The following is a 20933-nucleotide window of genomic DNA, read 5'->3' on the forward strand; positions in this document are numbered from 1 at the left end:
ACACACTCACTCACACACACACACACACACACACACACACACACACACACACACACACACACACGTGTTCTCCAATATCAGCTTTGATCCTGCAAAAAGGCTATTTTGTACATCTGCAAAACTGTTCTAACTGCCAATAATTCTCCTTTAATGCTAAAATTTTAATGAACTTCAATGTCCACACAAAAAACTTACCAATGCACCTTCATCTCTTCTTTAGACTTCTGATGTCCAGTTCTCTCTCTCTCTCTCTCTCTCTCTCTCTCTCTCTCTCTCTGCCCCTCCCTCTGTCTCACCCCTTTAAAAAAATCACTGCCAACTTCTTTAACACTTACAAACATTACTATGCCTTGTGAGGATTAACAAAAAACAGGTCTTTCAAATCATCTCATTCTTTGCCCAGATTCCATAAATCTTAAATACATAACCATCCTTGCAGGAACAGTGTTTATAGCCCAAAACATCAAAAGATCTTATCCCTCTTACTTTGGAGAATTTTTTCTCTTTCTCAGAGACTTTTCCTCATCAAGCTTGTAGCTCATGCATGTCCTTGATGCACTGTGATACTTTTACATTGTTTCTTGTGTTGACATATAACATTTATTGGCAAATTTTTTTGCAGCCCTGAGTACCTGTTTGAACCAATTATTTCAAGTGGCCTTGATCAGAAGGTGAACTTATTCTGCACTAGTTGGTACCTTCTTTTAAGATTAATTTTTCTTTCGCACTAGATATTTTACTTCAAGACACAATATTACTGCGAAAAAAAATTTTCAAAGTAGAAAAAGTCTATATGCTTCCTTCCAGCATGTGACCTTTCACATTTGTCTAAACTGGGCTTTGTAATAGTAATCATTATTGTTCAAAATTTTCTGACTATAAAATGAAAATAATGCTGGAATTAAGATGTTTTGCAGTGTGGAATTAGTTACAGATTTTAAGAGCAGCAAGTCACTGCTTATATTTAGTGTTTTACATTTGGCTTTTGACTGAGACAATTCTTTCCCAGAAACTAAATGATAAATATGGCTACTCTATCACACAATCATCTTTTGAGAGGAAAAAAATGTGTTCAAGAGGGAAATTAACCATTCTTGCTGCTCACTGTGTTCTACCAATTGCTTGTAGTGTAATGGTCTGAGACCAGATTTCTTATAATTGTGTTGGTTATATCAGAGATATTCCAATATTTTAAGGAAAAAAATTAATATTTACAGTGCAAACTAAAATATACTTCCAATATATGTATTTATGTCCAGCAGGAAGTGCAAGTGTACAATTACATACATGCTTTGCTTGAACTTTTATGTTGTGACATTAGAAGAAGTTAATGACTGCTCGTAATGAAAAAATAAAGAATGACTCCACAGACATACCAGCAGCAGACTCAATGAACTGAAACAAAACACAAAACACCAAAAGACAACAGGGATTTTATCTGTATGTACTGAATTAAGAATATCTTATTTGTTATACTGCACTAAGTGACATTATGCTATGAATTTGCACAGTCTTCCCTCCTAAAATAGGAATTATCTCTTGCCTAAATGTAGCTGAATTCATTAAAGGGTTTTCTCTATGTTTCTGTACTAATAATTCCATGTCAACCATGTTTCCATTCAGTGAATTTAAAATATGTAAGCCTAACACAAGTGTTTCTGGAGTTTTACAATGTATATATTTGTTGTTATTGATTGTGAACTGTGGAACAATGATGCTGAACATGAAGCATATTATAGCATTTCTAATATTTCTTGTAATATGACTTTTTAAATAATGTATTGAATATTCTGTCAATAAAAAAATAATACATTGCTGGCTGTTTTCTGAAATTATGGTAAGCATTTAACCTTTTTCAATAAATAATAAATTTCTGTTGTAGTATCTTCTTCCATTTAAAAGGCTTATTTCATAGAGCTGTGGTTATCATGTAGGATTAGTTGAGAGATAACACAATACACATTTATTAATAACTCGTATATAACAAATATCACAGTTGAACATAGTACACACCAAAAGTTAACACTCGAACACAGCAGTCCAAAGAACGAAAGTCGTAAAGATAGGGCACTGTGTGCCAGAGATGCCACAGAGGGTGACCACCCCACCCCAGTAGTGCAGAGTATGGCGGAGGGAAGCCTCATTGCACGAATTCATGATCTTGGTGCCAATGCAGCGGTTGTAGGCAGCGGCTGGCGCAAGAAGTGTTGGCGGTGCAGCACTGCCATGGTTCCAACAGGTGGAGATGAATCAGTCAAAGGCAGGTCCTTGGGATGAATACAGGTGTGGGGGTGGGTCAAGGGGATGTGGAGGTGTGCGACGTGTGTGCTTATCCACTCGACCAGTGTGGGGACATTCTCGGATGTGGCTGAAGGTGAAGGAGAGGCTTGCCATATAGAACTTCAGCGAGTGAGGCATTAAGATCTTCTATGTGGGCTGAGCGAACATCTAGCAGGACCCACAGAAGGGCTTCTGACCATAGACCTTTGTGGCACATTAGGGCAGCCTCGAGTGTGCAGTGCCACTACTTGACCAGGCCATTCGCTTTTGGGTGGTAGGTTGAGGTATAAAATTTGGTGACATCGCAGAGTTTGCAAAGGCATGCAAAGAGGGTGGACTCAAACTGGCATCCCTGGCATCCCAGAGGACAGCCGAGGTGAGCAACCAACGCTGAGACAAAGGAGCAGGCAACAGTCTCGGCTGTGATGTCAGTAAGGGGGACCACATCAACCCAGCAGGTCACACAGTCAATGATAGATAAGATGAATCTGTAACCCTCAGAAGGGGGGGAGGGGACCAATGACATCGATATGGACATGCCAGAAACGCCCCTTTGGAATGTCATACTTGCCCAATGGAGGTTGAGCATGCCTGCTGACCTTGCTGTGCTGGCACGGGATGCACGCACGGCTCCAAGTGTGACACTTGTGCTTCGCACCAGGCCAGACAAAGTGCTCCATAACCAGCCACATTGTGACTTGCGTCCCAGGGTGAGCTAAGCCATGCTAGGTAGTAAAGACTCAATGACAAAGGGCAGCAGGGACCAGGGGGTGGAGTGTGCCCATAGAGGTGTCACAAAGGACAGGGATCATTGAACCAGGTAGTATATGGGGCTGGACAGAGAGCGATGAGTCATTGTCTGATATTATTCATTGTATATCATCGTCGTCAGTTTGTAGTCGGGCAAGCTCCTCCAAATTCAGCAGTGTGGTTAGCATGCAGATGCGGGAAAGGTAGTCTTCCAAAACGCTCTCTGCACTGTGGATATAGCATGCTTCAGAAGAGTGCTGACAAATGGCTCTGAGCACTATGGGACTTAACATCTGAGGTCATCAGTCCCCTAGAACTTAGAACTACTTAAACCTAACTAACCTAAGGACATCACACACAACCATGCCCGAGGCAGGATTTGAACCTGCAACTGTAGAGGTCATGCGGTTCTGGACTGAAGTGCCTAGAACTGCTCAGCCACAGCGGCCAGAGTGCTGACAGATGTAGTCCATATGGCGGAAATGCCATGGCAGAAGGTCCTTAGCCAGATTACAAATAGCATCCAGAAGTGGCTTGTGATCTGTATAGATCATGAAGGGTCGCCCCTCGACATCACTAAAGAAATGTTTAATCGCCTCATACACAATGAGAAGCTCACGGTCGAAAGTCAACCACTTGCACTAGCTCTTAGTTTCTTGGAAAAGAAACAGAGGGGTTGGGTGGAGTCAGCAGTGTGCTGTTGTAAACAGCGCCCACAGCTAAGTGACTGGCATCAGTTGTGATCGAGACACAGGCCTCAGGGTCAGAGTGGGCGAGTCTGACAGCTTTGGCGAGGTCAGTTTTAAGGTCACCAAAAGCATTAAGCATTGGTTTGGTTCATGCCAACTTCCATTCTCTAGTGTTATTTTTGCTGGAGAGAGCATTGTCCACTTGGACGGAGGCAGCTCGAGGAATATGGCGGTGGTAAAAGTTTGCCATACCCAGAAAACGATAGAGCTGAGCATAATCCTCGGGGAGAGGAAGGCTAAGTATGATTTCGACATGAGAACTCGTCAGTCTGGGGCCGTTGGCAGAGAGAGAGTGGCTGAGGAAGGAAACGGATGTGGAACACAATTGAGGTTTGTCGGGGTTGATCACCACGCCGTTGGCAGCAAGGGCCAAACAGACTGCATCGAGGTGAACATGATGCTCCTCAGCGGAGGAGGAAAAGATAAGTATATCGTCAGTACTCAAATAGACCAAAGGGTGTGATCATGGCTGTCTTCGGAATATCCAGTAGATGCATAGGAATCTGATGATATACCTTCGAACAATCTAAAATGGAGAAAAAGATAGAGCCATGGAGTAATTGCGTGAATTCCTGGATATTTGGAATGGGGTAGTTATCGATAATGGTGCGAGTATTAAGGGACTTATAGTCCCTGCACATGAGTAAGGTGACGTCCTTCCTGGGAACAAGGTGAACAGGTGCAGACCAGCTGCTATCAGAAGGGCAGAGAATGCCGGAAACCAACAGATCATGAACAATCTTCTTGGTGTGCAGAAGTTTGAAGTGTTAAGGTGCCTGGCCTTATAACGAACAGATAAACTGTTAGTGGTGCGAATCCTATGACAAGTGCCATTACTGATGGCCGATACTCAAGTAGGAGGGTCAGCAAGTATCTGCAGGCAACGTTTGTTTGCTGACCTCGGTGAACCGGGGCGGCATAGGCAGGCATCGGCTGTAGTTGGTGTTGGAAAGTGCAATGCATGAGTGAAGCAGCACGAAGGATCTGGAGGGGTACATGCAGGTGCGTCTTGTAGATTCGTCTATGGCGGTGTGAAAAAAACAGCAGGCGGTGGAATGCTCGACACAGGAGCAGATTGGCGAGAAGATGCTGTAGAGGTGTGTGATGGTCCGCCTCACTGCGGGGCTGCAGATAGGTGATGCATGGTATGCCATGCATGTGACAATTTGGCAGAGGCAGATGCGATGCAGGTGCGTAAGGCTTCATTGTGGGTGTAGAGTTGATCGATTTGTGAGCGCATGTGTGACAGATCAGAGAGCCGTGTCGTTATGTGTTCGACTAGGGACACACACATGGAAAGCATAGCCAAGGAGACAGAGAGCATGGAATTGTAGAGACAGATATGTGGTGGAGTGCGGCAGCCTGCAGGTCTGGAGAAAGTTCATAATGGTGTAGAAAATCCAACCCGATCACAATTTCATCCATATGGCAGAATGGAAGGTCCAAGGGAAGGTGTGAACTGGTTATAGGTGAACTGACATCTTGATGGAGCCATGGACCGCAATAGCAGAATGATTGGTAGTGATCGAGGTGAGGCCGTGCGGTTCTAGGTGCTTCAGTCTGGAACCGCGTGACCGCTACGGTCGCAGGTTCGAATCCTGCCTCGGGCATGGATGTGTGTGATGTCCTTAGGTTAGTTAGGTTTAAGTAGTTCTAAGTTCTAGGGGACTGATGACCACAGATGTTAAGTCCCATAGTGCTCAGAGCCATTTGATCAAGGTGAGGGTAGAAGGGGATAGTGCGTCAACAGCATGCTTGGCAGGGACAATGCTAATGTCGGCACCAGTGCCAATGAGAAAATGGATACCCATTGTTGTGTCTGTGTCACAGAAGCGTGACATCACTGAAGTGAGTGGTGCAGCACCAGACAATAGGTGCCGTGGAGCTACGTGGCGTGACGTGGTGCCTAAATGTGCTCGCCGGTCTCATTTGGGTAGGCGCAAGATGCACGGAAGATGCAGGCGGCATCCCCATAAGTAGCATTGAACCATCACAGTAGGTAGGCCGGTTGGCATGATGGTGTGGCATGGGAGGGGGTCACAGCTAACTGCTTCGGAGCTTGTAGCCGATCGGGTTGCTGCTCGGGCGAGGTCAGCAGCTGTTGGGAGCAGCCCGCTGGCTGTACGTCCTGTAGACCACTAGGTGGCAGCTCCTGACAGGCAGCTGAGGCACCAAGAGGAGCGTGTTGGCCTCTGCCGACAGGGCACAGAACTGGAGGTGCAGGTGTGCCACCTGAGGATGATGGAGAAGATGTTCGTGACAGGCAATGGCGGTGATGAATGATAGTGTAAGACTGATCCACCATGGGTAACCAAAGTTCAAGTGGGTCTGTGACATGAGATAGTAGATGAAGTTGCAGATCCAAAGGCATTTTGACCATCCACAACGTCCAAAGCACGGCGTCAGGTAAAGCTTGATCGTCGATTAATGCACATAGGCGCCGCCAAAGCTGCAAATGGGTACGTCGTCGAGATGCTCCTCGTGAATACTGTGATGAATAGCTTCCACCAGAGGGCGGGAAAGGCACTTGATAAGCAGTGCTTTGGCCTTCGAATATTTGTGTGAGATGGGCGGTGAGAGAAGCAAGTCGCTGATGAGATCCATATGTGCATGTAGGTGGCTCACCAGGCAGACAAAATGGGCGTGGCTGTCCATTAAGTGGTCCACTAATGCAAACCAAGTTTTTGGATTGTCTTTTTGTAATGCAGGTAGCTTATGAAACCTGCCAGGAAACACGTGTTGAGGGAGCACCGGCATATGGGGATCAGTACAGGCAGAACAGGACACCTCCGACGCTGGAAGTACGGTAGCGGTGAGAGGTGTGTCACCCTAGGTCTGTGTGGGGCAGTGGTCACATGCAGCATGCGGTCTGGAATGAGCAGGCATGTAAGTCGGCATGGTGTGTCCAATCTGCAAGCCCGACGATGATCATGGCATGGGTGTAACAGCCAGTGTTGATGCAACAGCAGACGGGTGGTGGTCACACTGGAGCCACAGGGCGGCTGACCCAGTAACCGGCGCAGATGGAATGGCTGGAGCCGTTATGTAGGTAAGCGGAAGGCAGTAGTGGTGCAACCACAAATGGCATGCAGAGGGTGCTGCGACACCATCTATATTAGAATGTGCTACCCTGTGCATAGAAATTTTTGATTCACAGTTCTGGAACTTTGTCGGCACATCAAGCCATTCTGATGGTAACAATGTACGTGCAGGATAAACCACAATGTCTTTAAGTGGAAGGTCGCCCTCTTAAGGATTAGGCAGCAGGCACTGTCCATGTTGTGGCTGTTGTGCTGCCATGCTCAGTAGTGGCCGTGTTGAGCCGGGTGAGGTTAGTTGGCCGCCGGCATGGTGTCAATAATTGTTCACTGTTAACCAAACTCAAAGTAGGTACACTTGTCCACTTGTGGTTGCAAACGACACAGTTAATGGGGCCCGTTACGCTTGCACTGAAAGACACTGGTAGATCCATTGTGGCAGAAACGATGTGGGCTGGCACACGAAGTTCGTAAATGACAAAAACAAGCACTAAATAACTATCAAGGAGACGACAATGGTTTTGGGGTCACCACTGTGGTTATCACATAGGATTAGTTGAGAGATAATGCACACTAAGTATTCAATACACATTTATTAATACTTATTAATATTATAACAAATATGGCAGTTGAACATGTTACGCACCAAAAGTTAACACTGGATCAAAGCAGTCCAAAGAAGCAAAGTTGCAAAGATTGGTCGCTCTGCGCCAGAGACGCCACAGAGCAAACAAGTTGATTGTTGTTAGTAGTCAATCCTCACATTTGCAATCCCTTCTAATACTAGTCTTAGGTTAACTGTTGGTGATTTTGTGCATACAATTCAGGAAACAGAAAAAAAGAAAGAAATGCCGCCCTTTTCCTCTCTCAGAGGCTCCATAAAAATTTCATCTGATTAATTCATCCGGATGCAGTGCAAAACCATATAGATGTTATCAAATAAAAACATAATTTCATACAATAAAGAATATACGGTAAAATACCAAAATATTAAGGTACGCACAATATAGTGAAGATAATGAGACGTGTCTTTCCCCTCCAGTCCTATCCATCTCTTTACGGAACTCAGTATCTGGCCACTACCTTGCATTTGCACTCATGAAACAGTGTGTTTTGTTACATGTTTACTTATATATTCTTTTATAAAAAAAAAGACATCCATCATCATAATTAGACCCATCATTGCAGTGATGTATCTATAATTAGTCAATTTCTGGGTAAACAACACATCAGTGTAATAAACAATGGAAAGTCCAGCCTGGAATATCAACAATGTTATGAAAAGGATATATTGCTACTCATTGTAAAGATGACATTTTGAGTTGCAGACAGATACAATGAAAAGACTGTTACAAATTGAGCTTTTGGCCAAAGCCTTTTTCAGAAAGGAAACATGCACACATTCACATGAGCAAGCACGCCTCTCCCACATATGACTGCAGTCTCCAGCGATTCCAGAGATGCATTTGTTCTTTTTCGAAGAAGGCTTTGGTCAAAACCTCAATGTGTAACAGTTTTTTCATTGTGCTTGTCTGTAACTCAACATGTCTTTACAAAGATCAATCTGTCCTTTTCATAATATTGTTGGCACATCATTTCAAGACACACAGGAGATGTTCTACACAACAAGCAACCCAAAGGCCTCCAGTTGTAAAGAGGAGAACTCTGAGAAAAAGTAAATATGTTCCTTCATATGCACTGCTTACACGCAATAGAAGAATTAATGAATGCCAGTCTAAAATAACTAAGCTAAATATTTTCCTGCCTTAAGTTTATACCTGATTTAATTCATTTTAAAGAGGTAACTGTCATCTTTCTTATAATGCATTTAAAATAACAACCTTAAATGTTCTTTACCAATGAGACCTTTTGTTTTGTTTTGTTTTTCTTTTCGTTTTTGCATAATTACATAACTGTTGTGTCATTGGTTCGCAAGAGAAGGCATAGTTACAAGAAATGATATGGAGTGACAACATCACAGTAATACTACATGGAATGACAACTTACAGAACAGATAGAAACTAGAGTTGCAGGCAGTCAGATGACAAACACAGAAATGTTGACAAAAACAGATTAACAGATACAGACTGGAAACAAGTACCGACAGTTGAGACTTATAAACTTGTGTATGGGTACAGAGTAGATGGTGGATATATAAAAAGACCATTTTGCCTTATAAGGGCTGCTGGCTTTTGGTAGCGGGCAATTGAGGCGTCAGACCACAATTGGCAGCCCCTGCTGGTGGCTCGAGCAGCCAAATTGTGAATTGTGTTTTATTCATCTCATGATGTACATTTGCAATCCATTTGGTTTGCGTACAGAAGACATGTCAAAAATTTATAATACAGTTACAATGATTGTTACATTAATAAATAATAGCACTACAACACAGAATAGCACTATAAGGATATTTTTTGGAATATGTAACACACTGTATGCAGCTCAAATTTCCAGTTTGTCCTGCATGAATTCATCCACTGAGTAATAACACCAGTGCTAGTACCTCATATAGCTTTCTTTTAAGTGGACCTAAATTCATCTGCATCAACTTGTTCCCTTTTAATTTACTGAAATTGTCATTCCCATGTATTGAGGTCCCTGAGTATACAGTCTGAGATGGTGGGTGGGGAGCATAAAATTTTCTTTGTTTCTAGTATCATGTCAATGGACAAAATGGTTTCCTTCAAATATTCGTGTCTGGTGTCCAAAAATGTAATAATCTCATATATGTATTAAGGATGGCAGAGTTAATATTTTAACTTTTCTAAATAATGATCAACATGGTTCTTCATGATTTGCAGTGCACATATTTCGAATGATTTTTTTCCTGTGTTTTTAATATCCACATCAAGTTTGTCGAGGTACCTCAAAAAACAATACCATACCTAATAATGGATTCAAAGCAGCTGGTATATGCTTCTTTTCCTGTGTCCATGTCAGTGGCAGTTGATAATATTTGCATTGCAAATGCAAAGCCGCTCAGTTTGTTTGCTAGGTGACTACCAGCTCAAATTTTTATCTACTTTTAAACCTAAGAATTTGACTGAGTCAACTTCTTTTATATCTCAGTTGTTGTGTACATCTCAGTATGTTCACATTTTGCCTGTTTGGTTCCAAACTGCATTATGTGAGTCTTAGTTATGTATAGATTCAACCCTTTTAGCTGAAACCAAGTTTCTACGGTACTGAGGATACTGATCACAGATTTGGGATTTTTTTCCAAATCTTGATCTTCAACTAAGCAAGAAGTATCATCTGGAAACAGAGCTGATGGGGAGCTCATATTTAATGGTAAGTCATTAACACAGAAGAGAAACAGGACTGGGCCTAATACAGAGCCTTGTGGAACACCCTGAGACCCTTTTCTTCAGTCAGAAAAATAATATGCACCATTTGCATGCAAACGGTTTGTTACTCAAAGTATGTGATGCACACCATGTTAGTGATGACTAAGGCATAGTAACATACATGTTACAACAAAAAACTTTACATTTGCCATAGAAAATGACACTTCAGTCTTTTCTTGTATGAATCAATGACTATTTATTGCAGTTGACCAAAGTAATCAGTCACATCACAAAAATATAGACAGCAGTTTCAAATTTTCCAAGAAATATCAGAAAGTCTCTACCATGTTTAAGATTAATTCATTCACTATGTTCCATAGATGTTTGCCTCCACAGCTGAGCAGCCGGCATGGCTGACTGCCACACGGAGGTCCTGGGTTTGATTCCTGGTTCTACCCAGGATTTTTCCTTGGTGGGAGGACTGGCATGAGTTGGACTCAGCCTCATGAGGCCAATTGAGCAGTTACGTGACCAATTAGAAGTGGTTCCAACGTCAAGAAATCCATCAACAACTTGGAAAGCACTGTGGTGATCACATGTCCATCCATGCCACATCTGATGATGCCACTGGCGGAGGATGACATGGCGGTTGGTTGGGGCCAGTTGCCCTGTGTAGGTCCAAAATGCAGAACTTATATATTTACATTTCATAGATCCCATTTTCTGTAGTCCTTAGACCAAAATGTTACAATTTAAGAAATAATCAAGGAAATTTAATAGGATATCAGAATTAGCTGATTACAAAAATGACTATTACATAAGCATTCCAGTAAATCTAAGCTAACATTGTGCCCAAAAATCAGGAAACTGATAGTGAAGGTTAATGCTAGATCTACAATGTTGACTTCCAGAGATAGGAGTTCTGAAAATAATAAAATCATTACTATTATCACATCCAGATGGTAATCTATATATAGCTAAAATTACTTCTGTAGCTCAGTAGAGAAGAGAGTCAGACAGAGTTGTAGTGTATCCCTGATGTTATTCAAACTTTACACTGAGCGAACAATAAAGGAAACCATGAAGAATTTTGGAAAGTGAATAAAAGTTCAGTGAGAAGAAACAAAAAGTTTGAGATTTGCCAGTGATCTTGAAATTCAGCAAAGAACTTGGAAGAGTAGTTGAATGGAAGGGATGCTGTCTTGAAAAGAGATTATAAGATTTTTATTATTTATAACATCCAAAAATTAAAGCAGGTTATGCTGAGCCTTGTATTGAAGTGACACATGGACAATAAACATATCAGACATGAAGAGAATAGAAACTTTTGAAATATAATGCTACAGAAGATTGCTGAAAATGTAATGGGTAGAGTAAATAACTATTGAGTACTGTAAGATTACTGTAGTAAGCTATGTATTTCTTTGACTTCTTTGGATTAGGTCTGGAATTGAACTGAGGCTTGCATCCTGAAAGGAGTAGGGTAGTTATTTGAAGTTACAAAAGTAGGCAGTGTGCTAAGCATTTGAGAAAGGGAAAAATATGTGTGTGTAAGTTATTCGTGATCATAAATAAGTGATCAGTGAAATAAAAAAATCTGATTTAACTGTTGTATCAGTATTCTAAACGTTTATGGTTCCAGTTATCCAAGAATAATGAGTGGTAATGTACATGACTGTTCAATGTTTATGTACTCCCAACAAATTGTCAGTTGGAACAGTGACCAATACAATCACAACAAAACACTCATTTGACACACCTACTTGAAAAGTGAGAATGATAGCTGCATGCTAGGGTGGCCTGAAGATGGCTGGCAACAGCCAAAATAAAATTTTTAAAAAACGCAGCTATAGACTAAAACATTTTTTTTTTTTTTTTTTTCTATTCAGAATTTGCTCCCCAACAATGATACATTACATGTGGTGATAAATGATCAGGATAATTTTCAGTGAAGAAGAATGGCACAATGGACAAGAGAAAAGATAGAACAGGAGGCACAATGGACAAGAGAAGAGAAAGAACAGGAAGCACAGAACAGGAGGAACAATGGCAAAAGTGCATCGGAAATATTAAAGAAATTACTGTGTCAATATGTGGTAAGTCAGAAGAAATTTTAGCAAAAGGTGAAGGGCTGCTGAAATAATTATTGAACTGGAACAAGACTACAAAACCAGCCTGAAACAGCTGCAACCGTGGGAAAGGAGATCTGAACGAATGCAGAGTTATTTAAGAAATAAAATGTGAAGTATAACACAACTTACAGATGTTGAGTAGTGATGTCCCAAAGATCAAGAAATCCATCAGAGAAATGTGATGAATTTAATGACCAAATGGAAACAATGAGGAGCAAAGTCACCAAAGACAATAACAAAACTAATAAGACCATAACAGAAACAAGTGAGAAGTGAACTCTATAACTGAATGTAAACACACGAGAAATGTGGCAAACTCCATAACAGCAAACAATGGAAACTCTAGATAGGATTTGTTGAAACTCCATAAAAGAGAGAAAACAGAGAGGAATGAAATCTCCAAGAAAAATAACAAGATGGAAGCAGATGGAGTCAGTGTACACAGTGGAGATGTAGTTGGAGGACGTTGCTCTCAATTAATTGGAATTGGCAAATTTTATCTGAAAGATTCAATCAATACAGATGCATTTGAGCAAACTTCAAAGGAGGGTGGCCCACTGGTTGGACAGGTGATGAAGAGATCAATTTTATACCAAGGAAACTAATGGAAGGTGCAGTCATGAGGTGCATGCTCAAAGAAATGACAGAAACAGCCACACAAATTTTGAGGTGGCATTCCTAGAAGAATAAGGCTCAGAAGAAAAACAGATTGGAATGAAGCAGACATTAGTCATGAGCTCAAAATACCAGAGAGAGAACATAAATAGAGAGAATTCATGGTTACAAAAAAAGTAAAACAAGGACCAAATCACAAAAAGGAACAAGACAATAGATCTGTGACTGACTCAATAATATCAAATATGAGACAAAGAAGAAAAGCAAAATCTATTTTATGGTATGAAAGGGAATGGATGAAAGAAGAAAATGAGAAACTATGAACCTCCCTACACATAATAAAGGGCAAAACATAGTGATGTTTCATAAAAACTTTATGGGTGTGAAGAACTTCATTAACTTTCAAAATTGTAGTTGCAATAAAAATTAAATTAGGCATGTAGCAATAATGGGGCTAAGAAAGTGAACTGAGAACAAATAATGAACAGTCAGTGCAGACATGGAGCAGGGATGCCTTTCCTACCAGCAGTGAGTTGAGCCAGGGCCAGACATCCAACAGTAAGCAGGCACAGTGTGAGTCTGCTCGCTCACAACACTTGCCGCATGGGGCACCAATGGGCACAATTCTATGCATATGTGGGGGCCCTCCATCAGCCACAATGAAGGCTCTGGTAGACGTATGGGGAGTTGTGACCTCATTCCATCACATTGAGTGAGCTGGCATGGTTTGTCAACAAGCAACATCATACTGTAGGTGCACTTGCTGTGCCTCAACAATGAGACATGTCACATGCAAATAATGTGCTGTCCCCAGTGAAAATACTGAAGAAAAACAAACTCGAATGCAAATATAAAAGCATTAATACGGACAACAGCTTTTATCTCGATGCGAAATACTATATTGAGTGCGATACTGGCCACACAGGTGAAAAAAAATTACTCATTTGTATTATTGTTATATAAAATGTTAATTTCAGTTTTCGAATGCAAAGATTACTAAATATGTACAAGACAATCAATGCAAGTTTAATGTGAAGAAGAACAGAGTTCAATTGTTTGTCTAATTTCCTTTTTCTCTCTCTCGGTTGGACATGTCTGTTAATTGCTGATGAATGTTAGCTCATTTGCGATATTAGTTTAATAATATAATAGTTTAAAGTTTTTGTTCACTTTTATTTTTAGGAGAGCCCTGTGTCCTGTTCGCTTCCTTTTTAAAATCAGTATTCTAAGTAATTTTCAGCACAACAATTTCAGCCACTGCTGCAGCAACAGACACCATTACATGTCAATTTTATTTCACAAATTTAGCGGAAGCTTTTCAGTTACTAGCCAAGATCCAGAACCATGACTCGGACTTCAATCATTTGTTAATGGAGATAAGAGCAATTCTCTCATGTGTGTGGGCAGATCTTTATTAATCAGCCAGTTATTAAAAGCATAAACTCAAAAATAATTTCAATTCAATTCAATGTAAGTGAATGCATGCAGGTGAATGAATGCAGCGGGATTCCTCAGGTAACAAATGAATTCCGATTGGTCATATCCAGTAGCTACGGAGATCTTGGATCAACAAATTTGCTTAGCAGCTGAAGTGTTTCACCATATATGAACACCTCCGATGATGAGTCTAAGCCCATTTTGTAAGTAATGCAAAGGCCAAGTAAGACCATAGGAAAGCAGTTGTCCAGCTGGTAGCATGACACATTAATGAGGCCTTTTAGTAATGATGCCGTTGTTCAGCCATGCGATTGCTCATGGGGCGGTAACTGGTTGTCTGGTGATGGGGAGTGCCGCATACTTTGTTGAACTGGTTAAATAATGCTGACTTGAATTGTCAGCTGCAGTCTGTAGTAATGTGCAGCAGACAACTGCAGTGAGAAACCCAATTTAAAATGGCTGCAACTTCCACAGATATACCATCAACTGATCTAGATTCTGGTCAAGAGGTAACATGATCAGTGGCAATCAACAGATAATGTTGACCATTAAAAAGAGGAAGTGGGCCCACAACATCAATTTGCACAAGTAAAGCACATTGTCATGCCTACAAATTCTCCATAGGGTGCAAGTACATGATGACTGTTTTACTACACTGAGATTGAACACACAAATGAGCCCACTTGCAAAAATTCTTCTGCATACCAGGCCAAAAAGACCTTTTTTTTTTTCAATAAATGCTCTAACGCCATGGTGGATTAGGTTGTGGAGACTGTCAAAAGCACTTTTACAGAAAGTAGGTGCAGAAATGAGTGAGATCATCCACTGGGAATGTTGCAACATAGCCTGACAACAGAACCAGGAATATTGACAAGTTGTAATTGAAGGTTAAATGATACATCATGCAGTAACTTCTGGAGTGCCTCATCAGATTACTGTATCTTTGTGAGCTAAACATAATCAATAAAATTTGTCACACTGTTAACCTGCATCAACTAGCAAACACACTATCTATATGGGAAATTTGGTGCATAACTGTGCTGAATTTGGCAATAAATTCCAGGTGGTTATACTGCCACTTTGAACATTTGTTGTTGTTCCATCTGGAGGCACTGGTAAGTGGTTTGTGATCAGTAAATGCTGTAAATTCTCTGGCCTTCAACTGTGGTCGAAAGCCCTTGATTGCTTCATACGTAGACACAAGCTCACGATCATATGCATTCAATGTCTATCAAGAAGTGGAACACTTATGTAAGAAGAAGGAAAGTGATATCGACTTGATTCTACAATGCTGCATCAATAGTTGTCCAAGTAGCATCAAGGACCTATGTGAGTGGTGCCTCCAAAGAAGGGTGTGGATGGAGTGCAGCATTTTCTAGGCTTGGCTTTGCTTTGTTTTCCTGCATTAAAAGCAGAGATGATCTCATCTGCCCAGTGGTTGAGCAAAGTCTCCTTACTCTTGGGTCCAGTAAGTGCTGCAGTTAGTGGTTCTGGCAATTCAGTTGAGTGGAACAGATGTCACTCGTAAAAGTAAATTGGATACTTCCTTGATGGTTGCTCGTGGTGATATCTTCATGATAACATGCACTGTATCTTGTCGTAGTAATGACCCTCCAGATGAAATTAGATAGCCCAGAAAGGTGATCTGAGATTTACCAAAATCACACTTAACAATGTTCAACACCACACCATGCTTCTCTAGGCATTTGAAAATCCCCACCAGCTGTTGCTGATGCTGTTCTGCTGTGGCTGAAAAGATGAGGATATCATCCAAGCATGCAAAGCAGAATGATGACCAGCACTGCACAAATCAAATTGCATATAAAGACATTCAAATAAGCCGAATGGAGAGATTATAGGAGTCCCTGGAATGTCAATGGAAACCTGAGGTAGGAATATCAGCAATGTAGGAAAAGACAGATTGCTACTTGCTATAAAGAAGACACATTAAGTTCCAGACAGGCACAATTAAAATACATTTGAAATAGGTACATATAATGAAAATTGTAAATTTTAACATATTATCCAAGAGCATAAGCAACATATTGATTAGCAAAATGTACGTGTGAAAGAACGTTGCATGGCAGCTATCACTAAGGCAGAATATGTGTAACAAAGAGCTTATGTTAGGTCACACAGTAGTAGTGTAGTAGGCAGTTGTTGCTCAGGGGTAGCAGGAGTAGTGCGCCAGAGGCTGACAGTGGCTGTTGGTGTTGTGTATTAATCATTACACTTGTTGATAACATTGTCAGGATCATAATTGTTTAAGAATCTTTTGGTTATAACATAGGCTGACTTAGGTTCTTCTCTCACTTGTATAATAATAAGTGTAGCTAGAAATTTTGGCCTTACACATTTACTGATTTGTACTAATTTTTTTGAACAGGTCAATGGAAATTTTCTGCTCTATTTATTATCATTCACTGTCCAGTCTTGGTAATTTTTTGCCCATTGAATTTATTAAATGAGTATGCTGCACAAAACAGTGGGACAGTCAGCTGCGTGCTAATGCAACAAAAACTAATAATAGTATGTCGAATGCACAGAATAACTGAGAAACGAGACAACACAGCAAAACAGTTAAGTGATGAATTAGATCAGTCACTCAGTGATGTAATGACACCACAAAATGATTATGTGATGATATTCAATCCATCTCAGAACAAATCAATAAACATTTCACAGAACAAGAAAATAAACTTAATGAGCACTTCATGTAATACATATTACCAGAAGTTTACACAACAATAAGAAGAAACAAACAGGTTTGCCAAATATTACATACTGAATGACAGACATATTGTATGAAACTTTTAGGTCAGGTTAAAACTTTTGTAGATAACAACATGAATACATTTTCCGTTGAACTTAAAACTGTGCAAGATATGAACGTACAGATCCAAGCTGATCTAAGTGAACACTAAACAGGAATCAATGCCCATCTTCAAAGCAAGGAAGACAAACACACAAAAGATTTAGAGACCATCACAAATAGAATCGAGCAGCTAGAACTCGAAAATGATTCCGACGCACTTAGGGGAGAGTGGGGCAAGGCGGGATGCTTAAGCACTTAACAATTTTTTGTGGGCTTACAAAATGCTCAATAGAAATACCAGATATTCCACCTTAAACTTCAGTATTTCTAGAGTTTATAAAAAATTAAGACAAAAAAATGTTAGTATTTACTATATAAAAAATATTTTTTCAGGATTTACAAAGTATCTTGCCCTATAGTGAGGGCAAGATGGGGTACACAGGTGGGGGCAAGATGGATTATCTCAATATTTTATAAGTCAAAGGTTATTAAATGATTCAATGAACACAGATTTACAAATTCATAAAGATTTATTTTAATATCTAATGAAAATGCATTAAGTAAACATTATATGATGTTGAAGTTCAGTAACTATTAACTTCAATTACTAAAGATAACTCCAATAACTAAATACAAATCATCTTTTTAACAGTGTATTACAAATAAATTATATAAATAGGCTACTAACTTAAAAAAATTAATTGTAACATTAACTTCAATACCTAAAACACTATGATTAAAAAGTTATATTAGTTACTCAAAATATTAACTTCAATAGGCCTAACTAAAATAATTCTTGTTAAAGGAGGATAAAGATGTTCAATTTTTTACTTCAATTCCTACTAGGTTTAGTTTATTGTCATTCAGTTACCATCGTCTTTCTCAATACTCACGGAAGACATTCCCTTACGAGTTACGGGACTTGGTAAGAATGTCTTCCATGAATAATGAGTGTGTTGGGGTGGGACACTATGAATGTAGTGTGTGGACCTACAAGGTGAAAGTGTAGATCTCACAGGAGGCATGAGCGAGATAGTTCCTGCAGTCGCACTATCCTCTGTGCCCTCGGTGGCTCAGATGGATAGAGCATCTGCCATGTAAGCAGGAGATTCTGGGTTCAAGTCCCAGTCAGGGCACACATTTTCACCTGTCTCCATTGATATATATCAACGCCCGTCAGCAGCTGAAGATATTAATATAATTCTAATTTCGTACTAGATGGCTGCAGGTCATCAATGGTTGTCGAAAAGAACAGACACCATATCCACATAAGTATATAGTTCTTACAATACCCGTCATGACCTTCTTCTTCTGTGCGGATGCACACATATTCCCCGAACTCTTACAGGACTTGGTAAAAATGTCCTCCATGAGTAATGAGTGTGTTGGGGTGGGACACTACGAATGTAGTGTGTGGACATACAAGATGAGAATGTGGGTCTCGCGGGAGGCGTGTGCAAGATAGTCCCTGCAGTCGCACTATCCTCCGTGCCCTCGGTGGCTCAGATGGATAGAGCATCTGCCATGTAAGCAGGAGATCCCGGGTTCGATTCCCAGTCGGGGCACACATTTTCACCTGTCCCCGTTGATATATATGAAAGCCTGTCAGCAGCTGAAGGTATTAATATAATTCTAATTTCGTTCTAGATGGCTGCAGGTCATCAATGGTGTATGTTCTTTCAGACATGTCCGAAAGAACAGACATGTTCTACTCAGTCAAGAATAGATGGCCCCTTCCTCCGACACTTACCAACAATTACTGAACTGAAATTGTAGTGCTGCCAACATATGTAGTCTAACAATGTGTGGTGGGGTATTATTTCAGTAGGTATCTGATAATAAAGTAGCCACACATTTCAACATGAACACATATTCAATGCTCTTTAATGAAATCAGGCGATCATTACAGTGCTCTGAGCTCACAGTACATTCATAGTTCAGTGCAGGTGTGTTTCCAGCACTGACTATAATCTGCCTCACTATATGTAGTATCTACTTTTCTCTGTTCCATACGTGTAGTATTGCATCTATTGTGTGGTTTGTGCTACCTGCTTACCAATAATTATGAGTGATTGTGAAGAAGACAGTGACCATTCGTGCACCCAAAAAAGGCGGCTGGACAAGAGAAAAAGGAAGGTAACACATCATCGCTCACAAAATTTTAGACATCAGTGGATAAAGGATCCAGCTTTTAAGTACTGGCTTTTGCCAGACACCAATGATTCAGCTAAAGGTAAGTGTGTATTTTGCCTGCGAACATCGGTGGTAGCTGGAATATCTAATTTGAAAACTTATGCCACTACCAAAAAACATATAAATAACAAACCTGGTTCTAGTGTGAAAACACAAACATTAACAACGCTTGGATTCCAAAAAAGTATAACTCCACAAAATAAAGAAAAATAACATGCAGAAATTAAACTTGCTGCTTTTTTTGCAGAGCATAACATTGCATTTTTGGTTGCTGACTATTTGATACCTTTATTAAAAGAAGCTGTGATGGATTCTAAATTAATTGAGGAAATAAAGCTCAAATGAACTAAAGTAGCATCAGTGGTAAAGAACGTTCCTGGAGAAGGTCATGAAGCAGAATTAGCCCAAAAACTATAACAAAATAAATTTTCGGTCATAACAGACGAGACAACCGACATTTCAATGGTCAAAACTGCTTGCATAGGGGTACGCTATTTTGATCAAGAAGCTCAAAAAATATGTAGCACATTTTGGGAGTTGCTCAAAGATTTTAGGGAAAGAACCGATGTTGATTATATTCCCACAGACAGCACCGAGATTTTATACAGATCTCTTATCAATTCATTCACCAGCTATAATGTCCCACTGAAAAATGTTATAGGCTTTGGATCTAATGGGTGTAATGTCACGATGAGTGAAAAAAACTCCATAAAAACTATGTTACAAGGTGACAAGATGGCTTTCATTGTCAGCAGGGGCTGAAAGAATATTAGAGCAATGGGAAGCCCTAGGTCTATTTTTTATCGATTTCACAACAAATAGTGCACTTAAAGACAAAGCTGACGTGTGAAATCAGGCAGTATTTATTTCTGCAAAACTTAGCAACCTATTCTACAAACTTTATTTTTGTTTCCTTGAATGGTCGCTCCCTTTATCTAATAAAATCAATCTGGAAATCCAAAGTGAGAAAGTAGTTATTCACAATCTACATGAGAAAATAAGTGAACCCTACCAGGAAATCCTATTGCGTTATTTACAACGCAAATATGTCATGAGGCCAAACCTAGGTAAAGTAGACCCCGAAATTCAGTGACATCAGCTCCACAACACTGAACTGAATCTGGCGTCAGAGTGTACAAGCTCTTAAAACACCCAGATGTGGTCAGACATCCTGGAGATTTTGAACAATTTTTCTCATGTTGCAAAAATTGCTACAAAGTTGCTGCCACAGAAAAAAAGGCTTACAACATGGAGGACCCTGTCTTGTCAAAGTTACAAGTTTTCAAACCAGAACTAGCTCTCTCTCACAATTTCAGGAGCCGTTTCCTCAACACTAATGCCTCTTATTGAAGTGGTACCACTTATAATTGCACCAAATGATCAATAAAAAAAAACAAATAGTGGATGATCAATGGAGACAGCTGACAAATGCAGAAGCTCGGTATCCTGAAGGATTGAATGAAATTAGTGAGACAAATAAGTTTTGGGATCCTTTACTGAAAACTGAAGATTTTTCTGAGCTGTCTCTTTTTGCTCTAACTGCATTGTACCTACCTCATTCAAAAGTTGACTGCGAGTGAGTTTTCAGTAAGGTTAATTTGATAAAAACAGATATAAGAAACTGGCTAACTGTGGAA

General features: G+C 40.2%; 2 non-coding genes across 2 annotated transcripts; both read left to right on the forward strand.

The window, feature by feature from the left end:
- Positions 1–18164: 18164 nt before the first annotated feature.
- Positions 18165–18239, forward strand: Trnat-ugu. Its single transcript has one exon. It is a non-coding gene; the product is annotated as a tRNA-Thr (tRNA).
- Positions 18240–18593: 354 nt separating this feature from the next.
- Positions 18594–18668, forward strand: Trnat-ugu. Its single transcript has one exon. It is a non-coding gene; the product is annotated as a tRNA-Thr (tRNA).
- The last annotated feature ends 2265 nt before the right edge of the window (positions 18669–20933 follow it).

This window comes from Schistocerca americana, chromosome 4 (assembly GCF_021461395.2).
Source record: "Schistocerca americana isolate TAMUIC-IGC-003095 chromosome 4, iqSchAmer2.1, whole genome shotgun sequence".
Lineage (NCBI taxonomy): Eukaryota > Metazoa > Arthropoda > Insecta > Orthoptera > Acrididae > Schistocerca > Schistocerca americana.